The following is a 26,712-nucleotide window of genomic DNA, read 5'->3' as shown; positions in this document are numbered from 1 at the left end:
AATACTCTTTAAAAATTGGACAAGGAATATGAAAAGACACCTTAACAAAAAGAAACATAGATGACCAAAGATATATTAAAATGTTGAATTCCATTAATGGTCAAAGATATGCAAGATTAAATACTGAGATCTCATTTCAAGTTTTCACTTGTCAAATTGCAAGAGATTAGAAAAATTGAAAAGATCATCTTATCAGAAGGTTCCCTGGCGTGCTGTGATACATTGTTTTCCTTAGGACAAGACCAGTTCCATATGGATAGGGAAATATGTCTTCTGAAATAGGCCTTCTGAGTTGTCTTTGTAGTAGGACTGGCAGTGTACTGGAAAATCCTACAAAATATCTCCAAATTAGCCTAATATAGATAATTAAGTTTCTTCTCCTGCTCAGTCATTAGATAAGACGTTGAGGGCATTTATTAAAATGCAGCATATTATCTGGGTGTGGCAAGCCCTTAGCCATTATCAGCTATTAAATCCACTGCTAAAATTAGTTTATCCAATTAGCTGCTAATTAGCAACTAACAAACTCTTTTTCCTTTAAATTTTTTAAAATAAATTTATTTATTTATATTTATTTATTTTTGGCTGCGTTGGGTCTTCATTGCTGCGCGCGGGCTCTCTCTAGTTGCAAAGAGTGGGGTCTACTCTTTGTTGTGGTGCGTGGGCTTCTCATTGTGGTGGCTTCTCTTGTTGCGGAGCACGGGCTGTAGGCGCGCAGGCTTCAGTAGTTGTGGTGCACAGGCTTAGCTGCTCCGCGGCATGTGGGATCTTCCCGGACCGGGGGTCAAACCCGTGTCCCCTGAATTAGCAGGCGGATTCTTTTATTTATTTATTTATTTATTTATTTATTTATAAATCCACAGCTAGTTTTTTTTTTTTATATATAACATCTTTATTGGAGTATAATTGCTTTACAATGTTGTGTTAGTTCCTGCTGTATAACAAAGTGAATCAGCTATATGCATACGTATATCCCCATATCCCCTCCCCCTTGTGTCTGCCTCCCACCCTCCCTATCCCACCCCTCCAAGTTGTCAGAAAGCACTGAGCTGATCTCCCTGTGCTATGCAGCTGCTTCCCACTAGCTATCTATTTTACATTTGGTAGTGTATATATGTCCATGCCACTCTCTCACTTTGTCACAGCTTACCCTTCCACCTCCCCATGTCCTCAAGTCCATTCTCTATATCTGCGTCTTTATTCCTGTCCTGCCCATAGGTTCTTCAGAACCATTTTTTTTTTAGATTCCATATATATGTGTTAGCATATGGTATTTGTTTTTCTCTTTCTGACTTACTTCACTCTGTATGACAGTCTCTAGGTCCACCCACCTCACTACAAATAGCTCAATTTCATATCTTTTTATGGCTGAGTAATATTCCATTGTATATATGTGCCACATCTTCTTTATCCATTCATCTGTTGATGGGCACTTAGCTTGCTTCCGTGTCCTGGCTATTGTAAATAGTGCTGCAATGAACATTGTGGTACATGACTCTTTTTGAATTATGGTTTTCTCAGGGTATATGCCCAGTAGTGGGATTGCTGGGTCATATGGTAGTTCTATTTGTAGTTTTTTAAGGAATCTCCATACTGTTCTCCATAGTGGCTGTGTCAATTTACATTCCCACCAACAGTGCAAGAGGGTTCCCTTCTCTCAACACCCTCTCCAGCATTTATTGTTTGTAGATTTTTTGATGATGGCCATTCTGACCGGTGTGAGGTGATACCTCATTGCAGTTTTGATTTGCATTTCTCTAATGATTAGTGATGTTGAGCATCCTTTCATGTGTTTGTTGGCAATCTGTATATCTTCTTTGGAGAAATGTCTGTTTAGGTCTTCTGCCCATTTTTGGATTGGGTTGTTTGTTTTTTGATATTGAACTGACAGGCGGATTCTTAACAACTGCGCCACCAGGGTAGTCGCTCCTCTAAATTTTTTATAGCTTTGAGCAGAAAATACAACTGCAATAGCAGAACTCATGATACATATACACCAAACTATGACAAATATACACATATATATTTATATTATACATATATAATGAAACGCTGTAGAAATGTATCAGCTTTAGGTCTCTCTCCATAATAAATACTCCTTTATTTTCTTTTGTAATAAAATGAAACTTATAACAAAGTTAATTTGGCATACTCAATGAGATACATGGTTATTTTTGTACTATGCAAAAGTGGTGGGAACCCCATACAGTTCTGAAATTTTTTCTCCTTTCTTGTTTTGTTAGTTTCAAAAAAAAAATAAAAATAAAAATCTATAATCAGTATCAAAAAGTCTATAATCAGGAACCTCCATACTGTTCTCCATAGTGGCTGTACCAATTTACGTTCTCACCAATAGTGATACATGCACCCCAATGTTCATAGCAGCTCTATTTACAATAGCCAAGACATGGAAGCAACCTAAATGTCCATTGACAGATGAATGGATAAAGAAGATGTGGTATATATATACAATGGAATATTACTCAGCCATAAAAAAGAATGAAATAATGCCATTTGCAGAGGACCTAGAGATTATCATACTAAGTGAAGCAAGCCAGACAAAGACAAATATCATATGACATCATTTGTATGTGGAATCTAAAAATAAAAAAATGATACAAATGAACTTATTTACAAAACAGAAATACACCCATAGACATAGAAAACAAACATTGTTACCAAAGGGGAAGTGGGGGGAAGGATAAATTAGGAATTTGGGATTAACAGATACACACTACTGTATATAAAATAGATAACAAACAAGGACCTACTGTATAGCACATGGAACTATACTCAATATTTTGCAATAACCTATAAGGGAAAACAATCTAAGAAAAAAAAAATATATATATATATATCTGAATCACTTTGCTGTATACCTGAAACTAACACAACATTGTAAATCAACTATATTTCAATAAAAAATCAAAATTAAAAAATCTATAATAGTATCAATTTAATACAATTAATATAAAATATTTAAACTTCTTATACATAATATCACTCATTCTTGTTAAGAAATAAAGGTTTTCAATGAGGCTTCCCAAACCTTTGTGTTCCTTGGCTTTTGACAATGGCCTAGAAGCAGGTACCAAACATGATCAGGTGTCTTGGGTGTAGAGGAGCTTGACACGAAGGTACTCTTGGCTTACAAATTTATGGACTGTAGACTTAGGGGTGGGAGGGAAGATCTAATTAAGAGTTGATGGCACGGAGGGAGAGAAGGATTGCAGGGAGAAGAGAGGCTGAGTCCCCCAAAGTAACGTATCTTAATAGTCATGAATGATGGGAAGGGACAGAATAAGAATGGGGAGAAGAAGATGGACCAACAGAAGCATCCCGCTGTTCCTGCTGACCCAGTGCTGGAAGGCATCCTGGAAAGCCCAGGACACATTTACACTCCAGCCTGAGCTTAGATGTCACTTGGTACCAGACAAGACAAAGCCTAGCTGCCTAGCCTAGCCTGCTGCCCCCATACTACACCTGTCTCCACGCCATGAGCCAGTTTTCCTTTAGGTGTAGGCAAAGCTGAGTGAAGAGGATCACGAAGGAATCCACGCCATCTGCTGCCTGAGAGATTCAGCCCAAGAAATAGCGCTGTGCTATGAAGTCACCTACTATCAGGAAAGAAGCCTCCAGTGATTGCCCTCCCCTCGACAAGAACTCCACCAGGAGAAACAGACAGCAGAGCAGGGCTCCAAGGGAAGGGCAGCCCGCGGCACGGGCAGGACCCATCCTCTACGGGACTGGGTTGGGGGTCAGGCAGTGATCTCCCAGAGCAGGAGGATGGCACAGAAGTCAGAGGTTCCTGTTCTGTCCCGAGCCAGCCTGCGTTCATGGGCACCCCTCAGGCTTGGTGAAAAGTTCAAATGCAGCTCTCTGCCTCCACCTCATCTCCTTTAGAATCTTGAGAAGCTGACGGAGGCAGCTGCTGTGCTATGAGTGGGGCTTTGGGGAGACAGATGGTAAAAATGGATTTTTAACAACTCTGCTCAAATTTATGAATGAAATCCCTTCTTCGTCTTTTTTGAAAATGTATTCAGATTTTTTAATTGCTTTGAATTGCTCCTTTTGAGAGCTGACTGGTGTTTCTTTGGCATGTGATGCTGTACTGAGAACTTGAAGGTTTAGATTTATTTGGGTTACACACATAAAATGTAACTCCCATGCCGCTGGTGGAGGAGAAATCAGCCAGATGTGTTCCCTACCCACGCACACAGGCTGAAAGCCACCATGCAGGGACCACTGGGCTTGGAGGGCTGGGTGCTGGGTCAGCCCTGAGCAGAGAGCATTTCCAGGGCCAGGCAACTTTTCATATTCTGGACTTTCTCCCCAGCAGACCCAGCTCAGCTTTCTTGCACCTGGGCGTTTCCTCTGCAGGGATCATCTTCTCCAGTGGCCGAGAGAAGAGTCATGATTAGGTCGGAGGCCTGTCCTCACCTGTCCTACATCACTGGTCATCGAGACAGCTTTTTCACAGCTGCATTTCCAGTGCCTAGAATCGTGCCTAAATATTTGTTGAATGAAACCACACGGATGGGGGGTATCCCTTAATGCCCTAGGTTTCACATAGGCTCTTTTATAAAAAACTTTCAGAATGTGCATTACTTCATAATAAAGACAAAACAAAAGCTGGGGTTGACACATCTAAATATTGCACAGGATACAAACAGGCCAGGAAAAAAAAATGGCCTAGAGAAATAGACAGGTTCCTGAGAGCATTTTAAGTGGAGGAAAATAGGAATCCGTGCCGTCGGCTGCCTGAGAGATGTAGTCACATACTGCTGCGCTGTGAAATTAATTACTATCAGAAAAGAAAGCCTCCAGTGATTTAAAATTATATTGTATATATCTGTGTAGTATATTACAGTACATTAAGAAAGTTAAAGTAAATTAAAAGCCCTAAAACAATCCACATATTATTTTGAGATCCCAGTGGCATATTAATTATGCCTGCTGCTCTATTCGTTTGTCTCTTTTGTAAATACAGGCAGCTTCAGAAGTAAACCACTTGATGAATACATAGAAACATAGAAACAGCCATTGGTCCTCCGACCCCTCACAATGTCACAAGGGCTGCGGCCATCAAATATTCCGGTTGCCACTCACCCTACCAACACCCCAGAGCTGCTGCTTGTGGAGCCCCCATTGCTGATTTCCAATCTCAATGTCTCCCCTTTATGCCTGAATACCTCCCGCACTCAGGTCTTTGGAGACTCTGAGTAGTATTCCAACTGTGTTGATTCCAACTGTGACAAATCAGGTTTTGAGGGTGAGCCTGAGAATGTGCCCACCCTGAGAACAGTTGGATCAGTTGTGACTCAGGGCAGCGTGTTTAGTAAGAATGTGGTTCTAGAGGCCTCAGACCACCCATGTTAATTTCCAGGCTCTGACATTGGTTAAGGGTGTGAGCTTGGACAGTTCAGCGACACTTTGCCTCAGTCTTCTTCTCTGTAAAATGAAAACAATAGTTATAACTGATCTTATAGGTACTATTATAGGCTGAATTGTGTCCCCTTAAAATTCATATGTTGAGGTCGTAACCCCCAGGACCTCAGAATATGATGTATTTGGAGATATGCCTTTAATGGGATAGTTGAATCAAATGAGGTCCTATGGGTGGGCCCTAATCCAATACGACTAGTTTCCTTATAAGAAGAGGAAATTAGGACAAAGACACACACAAAAAGAAGGCCCATGTAAAGACACAGGGAGAAGATGGCCATCTACAAGCCAAGGAGAGAGGCCTCAGAAGAAACTAACCCTGCTAACACCTTGATCTTGGACTCCTAGACTCGAGAAGTGTGAGAAAATAAATGTCTATTCTTTAAGCTCCCCGATCTGTGGTATTTTATTAAGGTAGCCCTAGCAAACTAATATGGGTGCTTTTGGGGGATTCCATGAGATGAAGTATGAGTCAAAAGCTGCTCAACATCACTAATTATTAGAGAAATGCAAATCAGAACTACAATGAGGTATCACCTAACAGCAGTCAGAATGGCCATCATCAAAAAGTCTACAAATAATAAATGCTGGAGAGGGTGTGGAGAAAAGGGAACCCTCTTGCACTGTCAGTGGGAATGTAAATTGATACAGCCACTATGGAGAACAGTATGGAGGTCCCTTAAAAAAGTGAAAATAGAGTTGCCATACGATTCTGCAATCCCACTCTTAGGCATATATCTGGAGAAAACTCTAATTTGAAAAGATACATGTACCCCAATGTTCATAGCAGCACTATGCACAATAGCCAAGACATGAAAGAAATCTAAGTGTCCATCAACAGATGAATGGATAAAGAAGATGTGGTACATATGTAAAATGGAATATTACTCAGCCATAAAAATAATGAAATAATGCTATTTGCAGCAACATGGATGGACCTGGAGATGATCATATTAAGTGAAGTAAGTCAAAGAAAGACAAATATATGATATCACTTATATATGGAACCTTAAAAAATGATATAAATGAACTTATTTACAAAACAGAAGTAGACTCACAGACATAGAAAACAAACTTATGGTTTCCGGAAGGGATAGCGGGTGGGGCTGTGGGGGATAGATTAGGAGGTTCACATTAACATATATGCACTACCATATATAAAAGAGATAAACAACAAGGACCTACTGTAGAGTACAGGGAACTATATCTGAATCACTTTGCCATACACCTGAAACTAACACAACATGGTAAATTAACTATACTTCAATTTAAAAAATGCTTTTAAAAAAGTTAGAAGAGTGTCTAGCATAGCAGATGTATGATAAATGTTAGCTCTCATTTTTTATGTAGGCAAATATGTTGCTAATTCTAAATAACTTTCTTGAATTAAGATTTAGATTACAACCTGTGCATATTATTATGTAGTAGAATCACCGGGAAATTTGTGTTTTTTACATTAAGCATTCATTTGTTCATTCACTCATAAAATAGATGTGTATTCACTGCTGAATTTGAGCCAAAACTAGGGTGCCAGGAGGACAGAAGGGGTAGGCCACAGCTCGTAACCCTTCCTTAAGGAGGAGCTTGCAGCACCTCAGATGGTCCAATATGGGGCTCGTTGTCTTTAGCACAACAGAGTGGGGGCTGCAGGCCATAGGGTTGAACATAGCAATAAAAGAGAACTACTCTCTGTCTGCAGGGTAGGCAGAAGAGGGGCTCTCTGGACCCTCTACCCAAACACACTCTGGCAGAGAAGGACCGCAACAGTCACTTACGCAGTCCTTAGGGAGGCTGCCTGCATAGCCAGGTTAGATTTCTTTGCAACTATAATGTCACTAATAAGTTTCACAATTTCTTTATTTTCTTAAACTACCTCATTCAGATATAATCGATATATAATAAAATATACATATTTACATTGTGTTAGTTGGTGTTTTGACATATGTATACACCAGTGAAACATTGCCACAATCAAGATACTAAACATATGTTATATATATGTATCCCCAAGTCTCCCCATGCCCCTTAGTGATCCCTCCTTCTCACCCCTTCCCCTCCCCCTGCCTGCCGGCAACCCGTGATCTGCTTTCTGTCACTGTAAATTAGTTGGCATTTCCTACAATTTTATATAAATAAAAGTATGCACTCTTTTTCATCTGGTTTTTTCACTCAGTGTAAGTACTTTGAGATTTGCCCATGTTGTTGGTAGGTATCAGTAGTTCCTTCCTTTTGTTTTGGTGAGTGGTATTCCATTGTATGAATATGCTGCAATTTTGCATCCATTCCCCTGTTAATGGACATGTGGGTTGCTTCCTGGTTTGGGCTTTTGCAAATAAAGCTACTATGAACAGTTCTGTCAAGACTTTGTATGGATATATCCTTTCTTTTCTCTTGGGTAAATACGTAGGAGTGGAGTGGTTGGATCCTATAGGTGTATGTGTACTTTCTTCAGAAACTGAAAACTGTCTTTGGAAATGGTTGTATCATTTTACCCTTCCACCAGCAGAAAATGAGATTTCTATTTCCTCTATGTCCTCTTCAATATGTTCAGTCTTTTCTAATTGCAGTTATTTAAAAAGTTGTGAAGTGGTATATCATTGTAGTTTTCATTTGCACTTCTCTAATGATTAATGATGGAATGTTTCTTCAGAGCTTTTGCTGATTTTTATATGGGTTTTTGGTTTTCTTGTTATTGTTTGGAGGGTTTCCTATATTTTCTGGATTCAAGTCCTTCATCAGACATATGCTTTGCAAATATTTCCTCTCAGTCTGTGGCTTAGCTTTTCATTCTCTAAGCATTGTCATTTGAAGAGGAGACTTTAATTTGAATGAAGTCTAATTAATCAATTTGTTCTTTTATGGCTCATGATTTAGGTGTCATATCTAGAAAATCTTTGCCTCACCCGAGTTTCCAGTGTTTTTTCCTACCTTCTTTTCTAGAAGTTCCATAGTTTCCGGTTTTACATTTAGGTATATTATCTGTTTTGAATTAATATCAATCAGATCAAGTGGATTCATAATTGTGTTCACATCTATAGCCTTCATGATTTTCTAATTGTTCTATCAATTATTGAGAGAGGGATGCCAAAATCTCTGATTATAATTGTGGATTTGTTTATTTTTCCCTGTACTTCTATCAGTTGTGACTTCATGTATTTTGAAGCTCTATTATTAGGTGCATATTGAGGATTGTTATGTCTTATTGATAAATTGACCCCTTTATCTTTATGAAATAACCTTCGTTATCCCTGGTAATATTCTCTTCTTTGAAATCTACCTTGTGTGAAATTGTTATAGCTACCACAGCTTTCCTTTAATTAGTGTTAGCATGGAATATATCTTTTCATTAATTTATTTTTAATCTGTGTCTTTATATTTAAATTGTGTCCTTTATTTAAAGCATATAGTTGTGTCTTGCTTTTTTATCCAATCTGGGAATTTTGGCCTTTTAATTGAGGTGTTGAGACCATTAACCATTTACTGTGAATATGGATTTGCATTGGTTTATATCCATCACCTTGTTGTTTATTTTCCATTTGTCTCATCTTTTCTTCATTCCCCTTCTTCTTCTTCCTTCGTTTGGACGAACTAAATATTTGTATTTTTCCATTTTCTCTCCTTTGTCGGCTTACTAGCTCTAACTCCATTTTGTAATTTGAGTGGTTCCCTTAGGGTTTATAGTACACATCATTAACTTGTCCTAGTTGGACTTCAAGTGATATTACACCACCACACATTTTGCCTTAGACCATTTGGGCTGCCATGACAGAAGGCCATAGACTGGGTGGCTGAAACAACAAACGTTTATTTCTCACTGTTCTGAAAGCTGGGAAATCCGAGATGAAGGCACTGGCAGATCCGGGGTCTGATAAGAACCCTCTTCCTGGTTTGCAGATGGCCTTATCCTTGTTGTGTTCCCACCTGGTGGAAAGGCAAGAGAGAGAACAAACTCCCCTGTCTCTTTTTATAAGGGCACTCATCCCATTCATGAGGATGGACCTTCAAGATTTAATTACCCCCCAAAGGCCCCACCTCCTAATATCATCACATGGGGGGATTAGGATTCCAACATACACATTTCGAGGGACACAAAACATTCAGTCCATACCATATATGAGACATACAATAGTATAGTCCCTTTCTCCCTGCCAGCCTGTGTGCTATTGCTGTCATATATTTTACTTTTGTATGTTATAAAACCCAGAATGCATGGTTATTATGTTTGTTTAAACAATCATTTATCTTTCAACATAATGGAACTACAGGAAAAAGACCATCATCTATTTAACCATTAGTTACCATTTTCTGATGCTCCTCATTTCTTTGTGCAGATCCAGGTTTTCGTCTGGCATCCTTTTCCTTTTGTCTGAAGGACTTCTTTTAACAGCATTTCTTGCAGGATGAGTCTCCTGGGGTGATGAACACATTCAGCTTTTGTATGTCTAAAAACATCTTTATTTTGTTTTCATTTTTGAAAGATATTTTTTGGGGCATAGATTTTAGGTTGACTCATTGTCTTTAGAGATGTTTCGCCATTGTCTTATCTCTGACATTGGCTCTGACAAGAAATCTGCTGTCATTCTTAGCATGTGCCTCTGTACATGTACATACGTATCTTTTTTCTCTGGATGATTTTTAAATTTTCTTTATCACTATTTTTGAGCAATTTTGTCTTGATTTGTCAGTGTAGTTTAATTCATGTTCACTGTGCTTTGAGTTCATTGAACTTCTTGGGACACTAAGTTTACAGTTTTCATCAATTTTGAAAAATTGTTGGCCATTGCTTCTTTAAATATTTTTCCTCCCCTGCTCTCCCTTGGAGATTCCAATGCCGTGTATATTAAGGTGCTTTAAGTTGTCTCACAGCTCACTGATGCTCCTTTTATTTTTAAAAAATACTGTTTCTATGGTCGTGTGGATAGTTTCTGTCTTCAAGTGTATTGATCTCTTCTTCTGCAGTAGCTAACCTGCCACTGATCCCATTCAATGTATTTTCAACACAGACAGGTTAGTTTCCATCTCCAGATGTCGGGTTTGGTTGTTTTTATATCTTGTATGTCTCTGCTTAACTTTTTGAACATATAAAATACACTTTTAACAACTGCTTGTCCTTGTCTGCTAATTCTAACACCTGTGTCAGTTCTAGGTCAGTTTCGATTGACTTGAGTTTTCTCTTCATTATGAATCATATTTTCCTGCTCTTTGCATGCCTGGTAATTTTTTTAATGGGATGCCAGAAATTATGAATTTTGCCTTTTGGGGTACTTGATATTTTGCATTCCTATCATTTTTTTCTTGAGCTTTGTTTTGGGATATAATTAAGTTGTTTAGAAATAGTTTGTTTCAGGTCTTGAATTTACGATTTGTTATGTGGGACAAGAGTAGTGCCATGCACCACTGGGGCAAGACTCTTCTGAATGTTTTACCCAGTGCTCTGTGAATTATGAGATTTCCATTCTTACTGGTGGGAACAGGCACCATTCCTGGCTCTCTCTGAATGTCAATTATGAGTCCTTGTCATCCTTTAAGAGAAGAAAGGGTGGTTCTTTCCCTGTCCCTGGGTTGTTTTCCTCACCTACACGCACTGATCAGTACTCAGCTGAACATGCAGGGGTGACCTGAAGACCTCTGGAGTTCTCCTTCAATGCCACTCTATCCTCCCAAAAAGCCTGTCCTGTAAACTCTGGCCACCTTCTTCTCCTAGATTCTCAGCTCTGTCTCCTCAATTCAGTGAGCCTCCTGGTCGCCCCCTTCCTGTGCTGTGCCCTGGGGACTCTCTCAAGGCAGTAAACGCAGGTGGTCGCAGGGCTCCCATCACTTGCTTCCCATCTCATGGCAATCGCTGTCCTTCATGACTGATGTCCAGTGTCCTGAAAACCAGCACATCGTATATTTTCTTCACAAAAAGTATGATGTCTTATGACCTGGCCTCAGAAGTTATACCTCATCATGTCCACAAAATCCTGCTGGTTAGAGAAAGCAGCCCTCGCCAATGGGTGTGTTTTGGGGAGAGGGGCATGAATTTCTGAAGTCAAGGGTCTCTGGAGGCTCATTACCTCCCACAGGCAGTGAGCACACAGATGTGGGGAGTGGGAAAACTAGATTGGATGGGCGGGTTGGGGCCAGATGTTAGTACATCAGAAAGAGTTGACAAAAATAACCTTTCTACTCTGTATTCTGTAAACACCTCTGTCTGCATTGAGATTTCGTCATACTGCTTCACTATTATTTAAGTGTTAGTCTCCACTAAATTGAGAATTTGGGGAAGGAAGAGACTATTTGTTATCCATCCTGCATCCTCTGAGCTCCTAGATGATGCCAGATTTAGAGCAGAAGCTCACCATGCTTTCTTAAGTGAAATCAGAATAAATGGGCTGGAACAGCCCTCCAGGGTGGCCCTGAATTAAAACACGTTGGCCAAGCCTGCACCCCCTCCCATCACCCAGCCATCAGTCCACAGTGGGATGGGGAGTGACCTCGGGGGAGGGGCTCTGTGCCGCTCCAGGTACCATCCCTGAGGGCTCAGCCACAGTGTTCCCAGTAACAGGGCAACAAGTCCTTCTCCGACAGGACATTGGGTGACACAGCACAGAGTTCACATCACCGCCACCCCCATCTCCATCCCCAGCCTCGTGGGTTAGCTATTCGGGGTTCTCATCACTTTTCTCCTGAATCACTGCAGCAGGGTCCTAGTTTTTCTGCTCACCTTCTTCACCCACTTCCAATCCATTTTCCACACAGCTGCTGTGATGCACTTTCTAAACACAGACCCAGTCGTGCCATTCTTCACTTTAAAACCACACGATGGCTTCTCATCACCTGTGTGGTTCAGTCTGGACCTCCAGCACCCTACACCCTGGCCCTGACAAACTCCTCAGAAATGGTGCCGCTTTTCGCAGGTCTTCTGGTTCTTTCTCTGCCACATGCCTTTCTTCTCTGACCTGACTTTTTTTGGTTAGCTGATGCTTCCTGCCCTGTCCTTCCAGATTCACCTCCTTTATGAAAGCTCCAGGACTCTGCTAGCCTGGATTAACTGGCATTTCAATATGTTATTATAGCCCTCAGTATTTGCCTTTTGTAACATTCATTACACAGTGCTGCAAATGTCTGCAACCAGAGACTCATTCTGTTGAGAGTATAGACAGACAGCTTTCTCTCTTTCCCCAGCACCTAGCACACAGCCTGGCATATAGGGGGCTCTCAAATGTTTGGATGGTAAATGAATTAATCAAATGGTTTCGGACTTCCTTGGTGGTCCAGTGGTTAAGACTCCGTGCTCCCAATGCAGGGCCCGGTTCGATCCCTGGTCAGGCAACTAGAGCCCGCATGCTTCAGCTAAAGATCCTGCATGCCGCAACTAAGACCCAGTGCAGCCAAATAAATAAATAAATATCTTTTAAAAAAACTCAAAAAAAAAATGGTTTAAAAAAACACCCCAACCCAATTTTATTCTACTGGTTACCAGCCGCCCCTTTTGAACGTCGGACAGACAGTTTTCAAAAGCAGGAATCAACCTGTGAAATGAGGCTTATTTATGGATGAGCTGGACTTCCTAGTACAAATATTGAAGTTGAGCCCAAGAGCTACTTTGGCTCATTATGGAAGATCTTCCTTGTGGCTGCTGAGGAAGGCCCTAGAGGGAAGGGAGTAGCTGAGGGTATCCCTGCCCCTCCCAGGGGGCTGCAAGCTGTGTGGATGTCTTTTCTGCACTGGTTTCTGGGTTTCAGGTTTCTAGACTGGCTGAGATGAGAAAGCGACACTTGAAACATCCCTCCTATCCCCAACCCCAGCCAGTGCTGTCCAGACTCTACCCTCTCACTTCTTCCCTGAAACAAGAGAGAATCTAGAACCCGCCCAACCACCCATTCTTGTTAACAGACGTTCAATGCCCGCCTCACCGATGCATCACTGAGCTGTAGATGAGGGTCACACTGATGAACAGAGGTGATCCTGTCCCCAGGGACCCGCTGAGTTTTCCTGAAAGACCTGCATGCAGGAGCTTAGAGGCAGTTGTATGAGTCGCAGTGATCTTTCAATATATTCTCACACCGCATTTAGGATTACTTGTAAAAGGATGCTTACACAGAATCCTGTCTTGCTTCAGATACCACTGGCTTTTTGGAAGTCACAAAGACACTTTGGGAAACTTTAAATAATTTATTTTACAAGGCTATCCCCTGTCCTGGGAGGTTTTCATGTTGAATTCTATTAACCGCTTTTGTCTTTTGTTATAATGCATATATGAACAATTAAAAGCCATTTAAAATAATTGATTCCATTCACTAAAGCCAACAAATTAATTAACTGATGCATAATTAATCAGAGCAGCAAGGCATCCCTTCTTAAGGGACCAGAGAGGAAAGCTGTGATTTGTGTGTTCATGAATGGAGTAGATAACAGTCAGCTGTGCTCTTGGACCAGATACTGATACAATCAGGGTCATAATATAAGAACCAAAGGTGATACTCCAGGCTCAGGCTGGGTCTTAAGATAGACGCAGAGCTCCGGCTCTCAGAGAGGGGAGGGTGAAGGTCCTGAGAGCACGTCCTGGTCCACGGAAACGTACAAATCCTCAAATCGCCATCCCAGGAAGGTGGCCCTCAACAGTTTGTTTCAGGTCCATGAGATGAGTCCTGACATTGAGAATAAGCATTTAGAAACTTTTATAGAAACTTGACAGAGTCATTTTATGCTTGCTGAATCTAATATTTTAAACTTAGGGCTTATATTTTTATGTCCTTTTTCATTTAGTTTTTCTAGTAATTCATTTTTATCACATTTAAAATATGTATCAGTGTGCAATGAATTATAAATAGTAAAAAAAGCAAAACAAAAACAAACTGGTCCTTTACCAAGATATTTCTAGAACCACTGGTTTGGATCATTCCAGAAATCTTTAAATTCAAACCTTGCAAAACACTGTCTGGCCTGAACACGTTCTAGAGGACGTACTAAGGGGTCTAATATTCCTTTGCAACTGAGTTGGAAAACAGGATTGGTGCTGCCTTGCATCTGTCTTTCTGGAGGCGCTCCTGTGCTCTGCAGAGCCAATGCCATCCAGACAACAAGGGGAACAAGGACGTATCAAAGCCGTGTACGCTGTACATAATGCAGCTGCACTGATGCTCATTTTGAACATGTGCCCACGGAGAGGGTCATGCATAAAGTGAAAAGTAAGATTACGGTACAATCACCAGCCACAGCAGTGCGTTAGAGCCCATTCCACCCCAGTGAATGGTCGGTCCTAAGTCCCATAACAAGAGTGGCAGGGGCTGAGGACCTATATCTCAGGGCTCTTCGCAGTGAAATAGCAGAAAAGAAGCCCAAGAGTCATCCTTTGTGATAGTAGGATGTTGGTGAACAGGTTAGAACAGAGCTAGTTAGTCATGCCCGGGCTTTCCTAGTAAAATGGAGGGAGTGCAGCCACTTACTCGGACTGAAATGGACACTTGTTGGACCTGATTCAAGTGGTCCTCGGGTCGTTGTCATGGGAACATCTTCGAGCAAGTTTATCTAGAGGCTTTTTTGGTGCTAAAGCAGCTGTAATAGTTTCTGTAGCCTCTTGGATGGGATTCCAGGTGGGCCTGCCTTGTGATTTACAAGTATCATATGACGATATACAAGTATTATATGAACGTATACACCCCAGGGGATGACTCCCCACAAATCCATGCACCACTTCCCATTCCTTGAACTTCTACCATGAACAACAGCTCTGACATGGGAATGAAGAAGGCTTATGGTTTGGTTCTGATGTGTGAACCATGAGCTCCAGATTTTAAAAAGTAATATTGCTAATCTGGAAAGAGAAGTTGCTTATTGCCAAACAGCTACCATATTTACCATATCATAGAAGAAGTGAAAACCCCTCACCTTCTATTATGATATATGGAGATGGTACATGGGATCCATTGAGTCAACTGAATGGGAACAAATCTGATGCCCTGAATCAGAGTATTATACTTCTAGAAACCTAAGGGACACTCAGTGTAACATACCTGATACTTAATAGCAGTGGAAAGTATCAGCAGTGGACAAAATCAGATAGAGCGGGGTCAAATCCTAACTTCTCTGCTTCCTGGCTATACAGTCGAGGATACTTGACCTCTCTGAGTCTCAGTCTCCAAATCTGTAAAATGGAGATAATAACACCAATCTTGAAAGCCTAACACTGACAGAACACTCCTTATACACTTGTCCCTGTACTAAGTATTTAGAGATTTTTTTTCACTTATTCTTACAGCAAATCTTCAAAGTTATATACTATGATAACCTGATACCCAAATCCAAACACTTACTCATCACAACTTCAGAGATAAAGCATGTAAAGGACTGAGGACAGTGCCTGGCACATAGTAGGTTCTTAATAAGTAGAGTCATTAGTCTATTATTATTATTGGTGCTACGGCTCAGGGAGACAAAGGCAACACAGGAGGTGAAAATGTACACTTGGCTTTTGCTCAGAATTCTCTCCTCTGCTGGAGGAACCCAGGGCTGCCCTGCTCTAGGGTGCTGGGGGGTGATCCAGGATCCAGATTTCTCAGGCCCCACTCCCAGGTACATCAGTAAGGAAAGCAGGTTTACCTTCAAGGCCAACCTTAGGCAGAGAATGATTTAAAGGACAACTAGAAGGCTCCATGACCACCCCCCACCCCAAGTATCTCCCTTAAGGCCTGGATATCACCTGAAACTCATTTCAGGCGAGTTCAGCCACATTCATTCTGCTGGGATCTCTAGAAAGCTCTACTCTGCTAATGCCCAGGAGAGATTACACAGAAGAGTGAAGAAATGTCACGCAAACAGTATAAGATGGTATCAACAGCTGTGCTGGAGAACCTTTGACATGTAGGAGAGCAATGGTCGCCTGGCAGGGGTTAGAAGAAGATGCTCTTGAAAGAAAAAAGAGGCCGGCAACAATTTGGGGAGTGTCTCCGTTTGTACCCGGCTGACCCTGCTTATCTTTGTCTGTGTGCAGATAAGTTACACGTTGTGAGGACAGGTAAGAAGCCTCTGGAAGGAGCCTGCCTGGCCCTCGGCGCACCTCAGCGAGGGGGGGCTGCCACGTGAGCCAGCACATCTCCCCTCGGGCCGCGGGCTGCGGGTGTGAATGTGCATCGCCCCCTCCAGCCTCCCTCCCTCCCTCCCTTCTTCCTGCACGAGGCACGGCGGTTAGTAAAATCAGGCCACCGGCCTTCCAATCCCAGCTCCCCACTTGACAGCCACCTGACTTTGGGCAAGTACTTAATCTCCGGGAACAGGGAACCCACGGAGATGCGTGAGGGTGAAAAGACGCTGAGCGCTGCTCGGTGCCCGCGTGGGACCCGCCAGCAGTGACCGGCCAGCCGGGCAGGTGCCAGGCCACCCTGTCTCCTCAAACCAACCCTGCCCGTCAGTGAGGAAGCATTACCACTTACAGAGATAACGCAAGTTCGAATGTTTCCCTTCTGCTTCCCAGGGATACAACCCAGTGACGCATCTCTTTTACGTGAACATGGGTCTAAAGATACAAACATCAAGGGTGGGAGATAGGGGTTCTGAATGTCACACGTGGTGTGTGACCCCGCAGCCACCTTGCTCACCCCTCTGTGTCGCTGTTTCTTCTGGGTAAAGTGAAGGGGGTGCTTGAGACAGCCCTTCGGAGCCCCTTCGGCAGTACCTCTCCTGGGTGTCGGTCAGCGAAACTGTATTATACTTCCCAATTCTCAGTTTGCCTGTCTGTAAACCCCACTGTCACTGCCTGATGGCAACTGACTTCGTATGAACATTAATGACCTTCGCAGTCTCTTTCCAGCTCTCTCGAAGCATCCCCCATGTCATGCAGCCCTCCCCCTCACCCACCCCGGGAAAAAAGGAAAACGAGAGCTTTAACCAGCTTCTGGGGACTGTACATAGGCTGAAACTATTTGATGACAAAACCAGGAAGGAAGTTCAGTCAATGTACTTTTACATGCAGTCAATAAAAAAGTATTCAAAAGATCCTGTGGAAGGATCACAGATACCTGCTGAGTTCCTACCGAGTGCTAAGTTCCTTGGATAAATTGAATTCACGTCCTTGCTCTGAAGGAATTTGCAGTATATTATGGGGAGATAAATGCATGAATCCGAGTAGCTCCAATTCCAATTCAAGGTCAGAGGGGATAAACGCCACAAAAAGGATACAAAAGTATCATATTAGTTCAAAAGAGAGAAAGTTACTCGTGGCTACGAAATCAGGCCCCCTTACACTCTCAACGCTTGTTGTAGGAAGGCTTTGTGGAGGAGTCCGGGTGGTGAGTAGGTAGGACGTGGATCTATGAAGATGGGCTGGGGGTGGGAGTCTGGAGGAACATTCCAGAGCAAAGGCAGGAGCGGGGAGGGGAAGGTGGCGGGTAGGTCCCCCGTCAGTGGGTGGCCCATTTGTTTGACTTGGTTCTGAGTCATGAGGTTATAAACGCTGGCTGAGATCTCAGAAAGCCTTGAACTCTGGGCTACATAATTCCTGCCCTATTCCTTAAGTTCTTAGAAAACGTTGCAAGTTTTGCAGGAGGGAAAGATACGTAGGGGAAAATAGGAGGAGAGCTGGAGGGGAGAGGGCTCAGTGAGGAGAGCCTGTTACTAACGCAAACTAGAGGGGATGGTGGTCCAGAGAAGCGGTTTCAGGACAGAAGGACCACACAGCCTCCAGGCTGCCTGGGACTCTAGTGCCCTCAGCCTGCTGTTCTGGTGTGATTATTAAGACCTCTCTCTTTACAAGTGTACCAGTTTGCACAAGAAATGATAGAATCACTCTAGTTAAAGCGGAGTAACTGGAAAGGTAGGACGGAGAAAAAGAACCAGGTTTCGGAGGAAAGTGAGTCTGGTTGTGGACATATTAAGTTTGAGGTAGTGTTTGGGCTTCTAAGTAGGAATAGATAACAATAATAACAGTAATAGTAACAATAGCCAACATTCCCTGAGCACTTCCCCTGTGGCAAGCTGAGTATTACCCACTTATTCTTCACAATAACCCCATGAGGCAGACACTATTATTAACCTCATTTTATGGAGGATGAAACTGGGCAGAGAGTCACATGAGTAGTAAATAGTTGAAAATTCAGTCCTTGACCACAGGAGGGAATTCAGAAGGGAGACAAGAATCCAGAAATTATCCACCAAGAAGAGGTAGCGGAGGCTGAGAGGTCCAGGCAGGTTGCCAAATAGAGAGCGAAGCAGAGGATGAGAGTTAAAGAACAAATAAGGACATAGCAGGAGGAAGGGGAGGTCGGAAAGCCCCAAAAGGAACATTGGGTTAGGAAGAAACCAAATGACAGCATCGCGAAAACCAGGCAAGAGACAAGAGAATGACCGGCTCGTGAGCGCAAAGATGCTCTGGAGAAATGGGGCTAGAGGGGGACAGTCACCAATGCCCAACCGCATGCCTGTGAATTTCTCCATCGTCAGAAAGGTTTCCCTTGTACCAGCTCGTCAACCCAAGCCCATAAGGACAGACGTCAAGTTCCCGGCGGGGTTCTGCATGGTGTGGGGATTGCTTCCCAGGCTCGTGCTCTGGGGGTAGCAGCCCATCTGCAGGCCGCTGCTGGCTCTGGAGGGGGACCGGCTGACACAGGAGTGAGAAAGGCTGTGTGTGTGTGCCAGGGGTCACTTCTGCCTGGAGCTTCCACTGAACTGGGTTTTTTAAAAGAAAAGTGATCAAGCGACCCCTTCAGAATGGGAGTAGATAAGAACTGCAAGGCTTATCTCACCTTTGACTGTCAAAGGCAACTCGCTGACCTCCAAGGGTAGGAGTTTGCTAAGCTGTAAGCCTAACTTGGCCTGAATCTCACCCAGATTCAGTGGAGGCTGTGCGTGCCAGGTGGGGATGAAATGAAATCTCAGTGTTGTTGTCATATCGTGTGCCTATTACTATTTTGTATTTTTTATTTTCTTTGAAGTTTAGTTGAATTACAATGTTGTGTTAGTTCCTGGTGTACAGCGAAGTGATTCAGTTATACATATACATATTATACATATATATGTATATACATATATATTCTTTTTCAGATTCTTTTCCATTATAGGTTAATATAAGATACTGAGCAGAGTTCCCTGTGCTATAAAGTAGGTCCTTGTTGTTTACCTATTTTATATATAGTAGTGTGTATCTGCTAATCCCCAAATCCTAATTTACCCCTCCCCTCAGACTATTAGTATTTGGAATCTTTGTCTTGTGTACTTTTTTTTTTTTTTAAAGATTTATTTATTGATTGATTGATTGATTGATTGCTATGTTGGGTCTTCGTTTCTGTGCTAGGGCTTTCTCTAGTTGCGGCAAGCGGGGGCCACTCTTCATCGCGGTGCGCGGGCCTCTCACTATCGTGGCCTCTCTTGTTGCAGAGCACAGGCTCCAGACGCGCAGGCTCAGTAGTTGTGGTTCACGGGCCCAGTTGCTCCGCGGCATGTGGGATCTTCCCAGACCAGGGCTCGAACCCGTGTCCCCTGCATTAGCAGGCAGATTCTCAACCACTGCGCCACCAGGGAAGCCCCTGTCTTGTGTACTTTTGAAAGTAGGATGCAATGAACCTGACGTTCCTGCTTCTCTTGGTGGTACATATAATCAGTGACTGTGCTGAAACTATGGGCCCTTCCAAATCTGGAGTAGGCTAGGATTTATTTTCTCTCTCAGTTTCAATTTCTATTCTTCCCCATCTGCACGACCTTCCTCCTTGAGGAATTCAGTCCTTTAATGATGAAACTATCTTTTGATTCAGGAGAGAAATGGAGAGCTTCTCAACCTCAGCGCTATCGACATTCAGTACCGGATCGGTCTTTGTTATGGAGTCTGACCCTTGCGTTATAGGATGTCCAGCCGCCTCCCTGCCCTCATCCCACTAGATACCAGCAACAACCAACCCCTCTCCCCAAGCTGTGACAATCAAAAATGCCTCCAGCCATTACCAAAGTCCCCTGGGAGCACAATCTCCCACATTTGAGAACCACAGTGATTAGCTCATTCAGACTCAGATGTTAGTGACTTAAATATGTACTTCTTTGATGAATATTTCCATGTTGTAAGTGGAACCAAGGAAGAGCGATGCAGACAGGCAGAAATGTTAATTTCTCTTTTTTTCTGTGACCCAGTTAGTCTCTCATTCATGCTTCCTGATGGCAGAAATACAATCCACCTAATGGATAGACTTGGTCCTCTTCGGGATTGGATGCACTCAGTTCAATTCAGGATTCCTCACTCAGTCCTGGGACGTTTACACGGCGCTGTGATGCCCGTCAGGAGGGAGCGGCGGTGGTCGCTGGGACTTGGTCCTCCTCGTGCTGGTACCCGCGGTGTCATGAGAGCATCCCCTTTGCTTCTCCTGTGGACTCCTCCCTGACGCACCCACTGGGTTCTACCATCACTTCAAAAGGACTTTCGCCACTCTGCATCGTCCTTGTCCTCAGCACAGACTCCTCTGGGACACAGGAAACTTGAGAACTTGCTCCCTGTCTTCTCTGAGATGGAGACAGACTCTCCTGGCCTGGACGCACCCTGCTCTGTTCCTGTCCACTGCTGGTGACGCATGCTGGTGTGATTTCCCTCTGTCACTGGATCCTTGTGCCCGGCTGGGCTCTCCCCCTTTCCACCACCCCCAATACAGGTAGAGGGGGGAGACAGCCAGTGTCCACCTATCTTGCTTTTCCTCTCCCCCAGCTTAGAGGAGGGAGAGGGAAAGAGAAGCCTCTTGAACTTAAAAGTCAAGAATTTAATGCCTTTGTTTGGTTCTGCAAAGGCAACTTCCCCCTTAGACAGTGATGAATCGCTGCTACTTGCCTGAGCTGGAGGAAAGCCCTCGGGGCCTCGTGGAGAAATTGACTGGAAAGAGAACACATGGCTTAATGCCTTTCCCACCCCCCACTTGGCACTCCTCCCCTCCTCTGTCTGCGGGTACCGCGGCTCTGGATGTACAGACCAGGCAGCATTTTCCAGGCACGTCCTCCATAATCCGAGAGACATTGCACTGGGTTACTTACTTTACCTAATTCCATCAGGCTCTTTGATGGGTGAGTATGGGCCGCAGGAGGTACGGAACCTAAGAGAATGCGTTTCTCATCATCAGTCATCAAGACTACAGTAAAGTGTCTACATAAAGTGTCCCTGCAGACCTGAGGATTCTCATGGGAAATTTGGGAGGGTGACGACATGAACGCAAATATTACTAAATGTGTGCATTCGACCTATAGAGAGTAATAATCCCCTCTATACTGGGGACACATAAGACCCAGTGAAAAATAGCTGTGTCTTCCCACATCTATAGTTAACAAGAAACAGCATCAAGCTTCTATCCCGCAGTGGAGAATAGCTCATGTGGTCTTACAGTTACCAAGATTACTATCTCACACCCTCTCTTTCTCTAAGCCTCCATCCCCTCCTACACTAACACTACCCCGTGATGCACTTGCTTCCACTCTCACTGAGAAAGTAGGAACAGAGAGAGTGGACACACACCGCATCCTCTGCACCTGCGTCCGCATTCCCTGCCTCTCTCCCATCACTGCGGTCAGGACCAGCTCCCCTCTTTTCACTGGACCCCACCCCCTCTCCTTCCTAGAATTCCTTCATTCCTTCATCCTCCCTGCTCTTTCCTCTCTTGTCAAAGCCTGCCTTTCTACTCTTGTGTCCTCATCAAAAGAGGGACTATACTATCTTTCCGCTTCAATATCAAAGGAAAAGAAATAAATAAAAACTCTCTCTGGACCTTGCTTCCCCTCCTCTACCACCTGATTTCTCTCCATCCCGTTATGGCAAACTCCTCAGCAGAGCTGTCTATCCTCACCTTTCACCCACTCACTGCAGTCCACATTCGTCCAGGCCACCACAGAAACTGCCCGGACACAAGGCACTGTGAACTCCAGGTGTGAACTCAGTAGTCAGTACTGCTCACGGCTCGAGGTTGTCGACCACTTTTCCTTCTTTACACACTTTCTTCACTTGGAACCCAGAACCCCACAGCTTCTCTTGTTCTCCCATTCCTGCTCAGTCTCCTTTGCTATTTCCTCTTCTCATCTCCCTGGATGTTGCAGCATCTTTGGATGCTTTCTTTCTTCTATCTGCACTCACATCCTGGGAGAGTTCAGCCAGCGCATGACTTTAAGTCCACGTGTATTCTGATGACACCCCAAATTTATATCTCCAGCCCGGATGCCTCTCTTGGATGTCAGACTTGTATGTACATTTACCTGCTAGAAATTTCTGCCTGGATACCTGCAGACATCTAACAGCTGTCATGTCCATGGCCGAGCTCCTGACCTCCCATCCCTCCCCTCCCCCGCCTCGATCCTGCCCCCCACCCCACTGCCCTCCTCACTTCATCAACGGCACTGCTATCCTTCTGGTTGATCAGGTCCCAACCAAGGAGGAATTCTTGACTCTTTCTCTCAAATCTACGTATGGTCCAATCAGCAATTTCTGTCAGTTTTACCTTCAAAATATATCCAGAATCTAAACACTCCTCAACGTCCCCAGTGCCACCATCCTAATCACCCTCTGTCCTCTTATTGAAGTCACTTCCTCCATCTCGACACCACACACGAGGTCCATGCAAACCTTTGTTAGACCAGTGGGGCTCACACGTTTGGTCTCAGAACACTTTATATCCTTAGAAATAATTGAGGACCCCCAAAAGCTTTGCTACATCAGATATATCCATTGATATTTACTGTATCATGCTTTAAAACTGAAACTTTAAAAATAATTCAGTAAAAAAATAACAAACCCATTGCACATTAACATAAATAATTTTATGAAAAATAACATTTTCTAAAACAAAAACAATGCAGTGAGAAACCTAACAGTATACAGTTTGAAAAGTATGTTTTGCAAATCTCCTTAATGTCTGTCTGGCTTAATAGAATTTAGTTGGATTCTCTGATCTGCCTCTGCTTTCAGGCAATTAAACGTTATATGTCGTGTAGCCTCTGCAAAACTCCACTGTATACTCGTGAGAAGATGAGAATGGAGAGGGAAAATTAAGCCTTACAGAACTATGAAAATATTTTGACTTCATGAGGGTCCCTGAAAAGGTCTCAGGGACTCCCAGGAGATAGGAGACTATGCTTTGAAAAGTGCTAAGTTAGATGATACCATGCCTCTGCCCGGACCCCTCAGTGGCTCCCAGACACAGGAAGAATAAAAGGCAGGATCCTTCTATCTTATCGGGGACCAGTATGATCTGTCCCGTTCCCTGCCTGGCCTGGCCCTCTCCTTCCTCTGTTCCTGCCATACTAGCTTCCTTCCCAGCCCTAAACCATGGTCCTGCCTCAGGACCTTTGCCCTTTCTGTTTCCTCAGCCCAGAAGCTCTTCCCCCTGGTGTCTTCATGGCTCACTCCTTCACATCCCTCAGGACTTTACTCAGTGTCACCTTTTCCATGGTCTTGCCTGGCTACCTCTCTAAAACTGCCACCCTGTCGCCTCTCTCACTGGTCCATTGATCATCCTTATCCCTGCCTCCACTTTATTTTCTCCTTAGCGTTTACCTCCATCCAACTTACGACTTATTTTACAATTTATTTTTGTTCACTTCTCCTCTACTCCCAACCACATCCTATAATCATTTATGACCTTAAAATAGGAAATATTCTAAATATCTAACAGTGATGGGTAAGTTAAATAAAGGATGTTGCCTCTGTTCTATGCATCCCCACAAGAAAGCGGGCAGGGAGTTCCGCTGTTCTGTTCACTGATGTCTTCTCAGCGACCAGGCAGGGATATTGTGCCTTGTAGGCACTCAACGGAGTTTGAAGGGTGAATGAGTGAAGGAGCTAGTGAGTGAACGACTAACCCTGTGAGGTAGTGTTACGATATCTGTGTCCCAGCTGGGGAAGCAGAAACCCAGTGAGGGTGAGACTTTCCGTGACTCATGGAGCTGGTGAAGAATGAGCCTTGGGTGCAGGTCTGTGACTGTAAACCCTGGGCCCTCCCAGCCCTGCAGCCCCACCACGCACGCCGGGTGCACCCTCCATCCTACAACCAACCTCCAGCCTACCCGGAGAGCAGGTGTTTCCAGGTTCTAAGTGTGCCCTCTGTGCTGGAATAGCCTTCAGGGACGGTGGGATCCAGCGCTCTGGTCCCCCAGGTGAGACCATGGCCCAGAGATGTGCCATGACTTACCTGGTGTCGCAGGCCCCAGAGCAGGAACTGGAACCCATGTGAGACCCACCAAGGAAATGCGGGTCACAGGGGACTTGGTTTAACCCACTACAATCTGGTCAGACATTTGGCTTTTGGAGGATTGATGGTCACAGCCACATGGATGGTCCGGCATGGTCTTGCTGCAGAGACATGCACTGGGGTGTCTATTTTCGTGGAGATGAGTCGGGACACATACTGGTGCTGTAGAGCCACCTTCCTCAAGGTCAAGGCCAGGCTGCTGGTCTCAGGTGCCCAGAGGCTCTGCTTGACCTGCTTTCCTAAGGGCAAGGGCTTAGCGTGGACCATGTGTCTTCTCCTCCATGCCAGCACTGTGCTTGCCTCCTTATCCACCTTCATGATCCCATTCACCGCCCAGGACAACCGTACAATCTGCTTATTATTATTATTTCAACCCTCGAGCTTAGAAAGACTAAGTAACTCGATTAAATTCAGAAAGACAATGAGTGAGAAATGACGTACCTTATAAAATAGGTGTGCAACACGCCTGCCATTCTAACCTCGTAGGAAAAGCAGGAGACAGGGCTTAACCTCCCCGAAACCAGGGCCCTCGGAGCGGTCGGGGTGAGACAGGAAAGGAAGGAAGTAGGTCTTATCTGGTGATCCTTTTTTATACTTCTCTTCCTGTCTTTTAGAAAGAATTTAGAAAGTGTCATATTTGTTTTAAAGTACTCTAGGGAAACAAAAAGTGTGTGTGTGTGTGTGTGTGTGTGTGTGTGTGTTGGGGAGGGAAACAGATGAAACAAGATAGACACAATGTTGATAATTTTGAACTTAGGTACTGGGTTTGGGGTTTATTATATTATTCACTTTAGTTTGTGTATGGATGAAATTTTCCATAATAAAAAGAAAAAAAAAGGAAAAATGATTCAGCTAAAAGAATGCTCATCCAATAATTGTTTATGATCGCAAAATATAGGTAATATTCTAAATATCTAACAATAACGGGTACATTAAATAAATGATGTTACATCTGACCTGTGCATCTAGAATGATATAGATGTAATGTGTTGATGTGGAAAATATCCACCATGTGCTAAATAAAAATAAAAAATAATTTTCAAGAAACGATGTATATTAAAATTTCATTTTAATTGTACATTTATAGTTTAATGCTTGTGTTTCCGCATGGAAAAAGTCTGGAAATATTCTTTGAAGACTTAACTTTACATATTTAGGTAACATATGAACTTTCAAACAAAGTGTGTATCACCATTGCAATTAATTTAAAAAAATTTTTTAAAGCAGGTCATAACACAGCATGTATAGGATGATTATATTTTCATTTAAGAAAAAAAAAAGGAAGGAAAAAGGAAAGACCAGAGCCTGGATGTAGGATGCAGACTAGGTCTCAAAATTCCAGGACCAAAGCCAATCAGCTGGAAGGAAAGTTTGGGAGAAAACTCTGGGACCAGATACATTGCTGGTTGCACAGAACTTGAGCAACCCTCCACCCCAAAACTGGGAAGGGGGCTCTAGTGCCCAGTGCAAGGCAGGGCTCAGCCACAGCTTGTTAAATTTAAAAAGCTCTTCTCTGCTCTGCTCTGTGCATTCCCTGAACAGAGGGGGAGGATCGAGTTCATTATTTCTTAGATTGGAAAGTTCTGATGGAAGGAAGCCTCCTTGGAAGAGAGAAAGGCAGCAAGGAACAGAACAGCAGGGGAAGGTGATGCCGAGAGCGGCCCAGGCATCTGTCTAGTGACAGCTCTGCCGAGGGATGAGGGACAAGGGGACGGACGCTGCCAATGTACTTTTACTCCAAGGGAGGCTGGGGTGGGGGGAGGTAAACAAGTGCATTAGAATGTGGTGGGCACTCGGTGGGGCTGTAAGTGCGGACATAATAGGAGCCACAGATTCATGTCGTCCGGCTAAATGAAAAATCTGTAATTCAGACCATGAAGTCAGCATCTGGGTTTGTTGCTTTAGCAAACATAAATCTAAGGTCAGAAATCTTACCCTCGATGTGATGCGAGGCAAGGTTCTCATCTGTATCCTTTAGCCATCAGCTACCAAGATAAGCGAGTATGTCAATGTGATACTAATGGGGCTCCGTGGATCCCGTTACTCAAGTGTCTCCAATCAATTAGGGGTTTTAACTCAGTCATCCCAA

The 26,712-nt window shown here is 43.5% G+C and overlaps 1 protein-coding gene across 1 annotated transcript in view; it reads right to left on the bottom strand.

Annotated features, from left to right (window-relative positions):
* LRRC30 (leucine rich repeat containing 30) overlaps window positions 1-26,712 on the bottom strand; it is an 85,116-nt gene that overhangs the window by 2,411 nt on the left and 55,993 nt on the right. The gene's annotated exons all lie outside the window — the stretch shown is intronic.

This window comes from Balaenoptera physalus (assembly GCF_965194825.1).
Source record: "Balaenoptera physalus genome assembly, chromosome: 12".
Lineage (NCBI taxonomy): Eukaryota > Metazoa > Chordata > Mammalia > Artiodactyla > Balaenopteridae > Balaenoptera > Balaenoptera physalus.
This window is presented reverse-complemented; position numbering and strand designations above follow the sequence as displayed.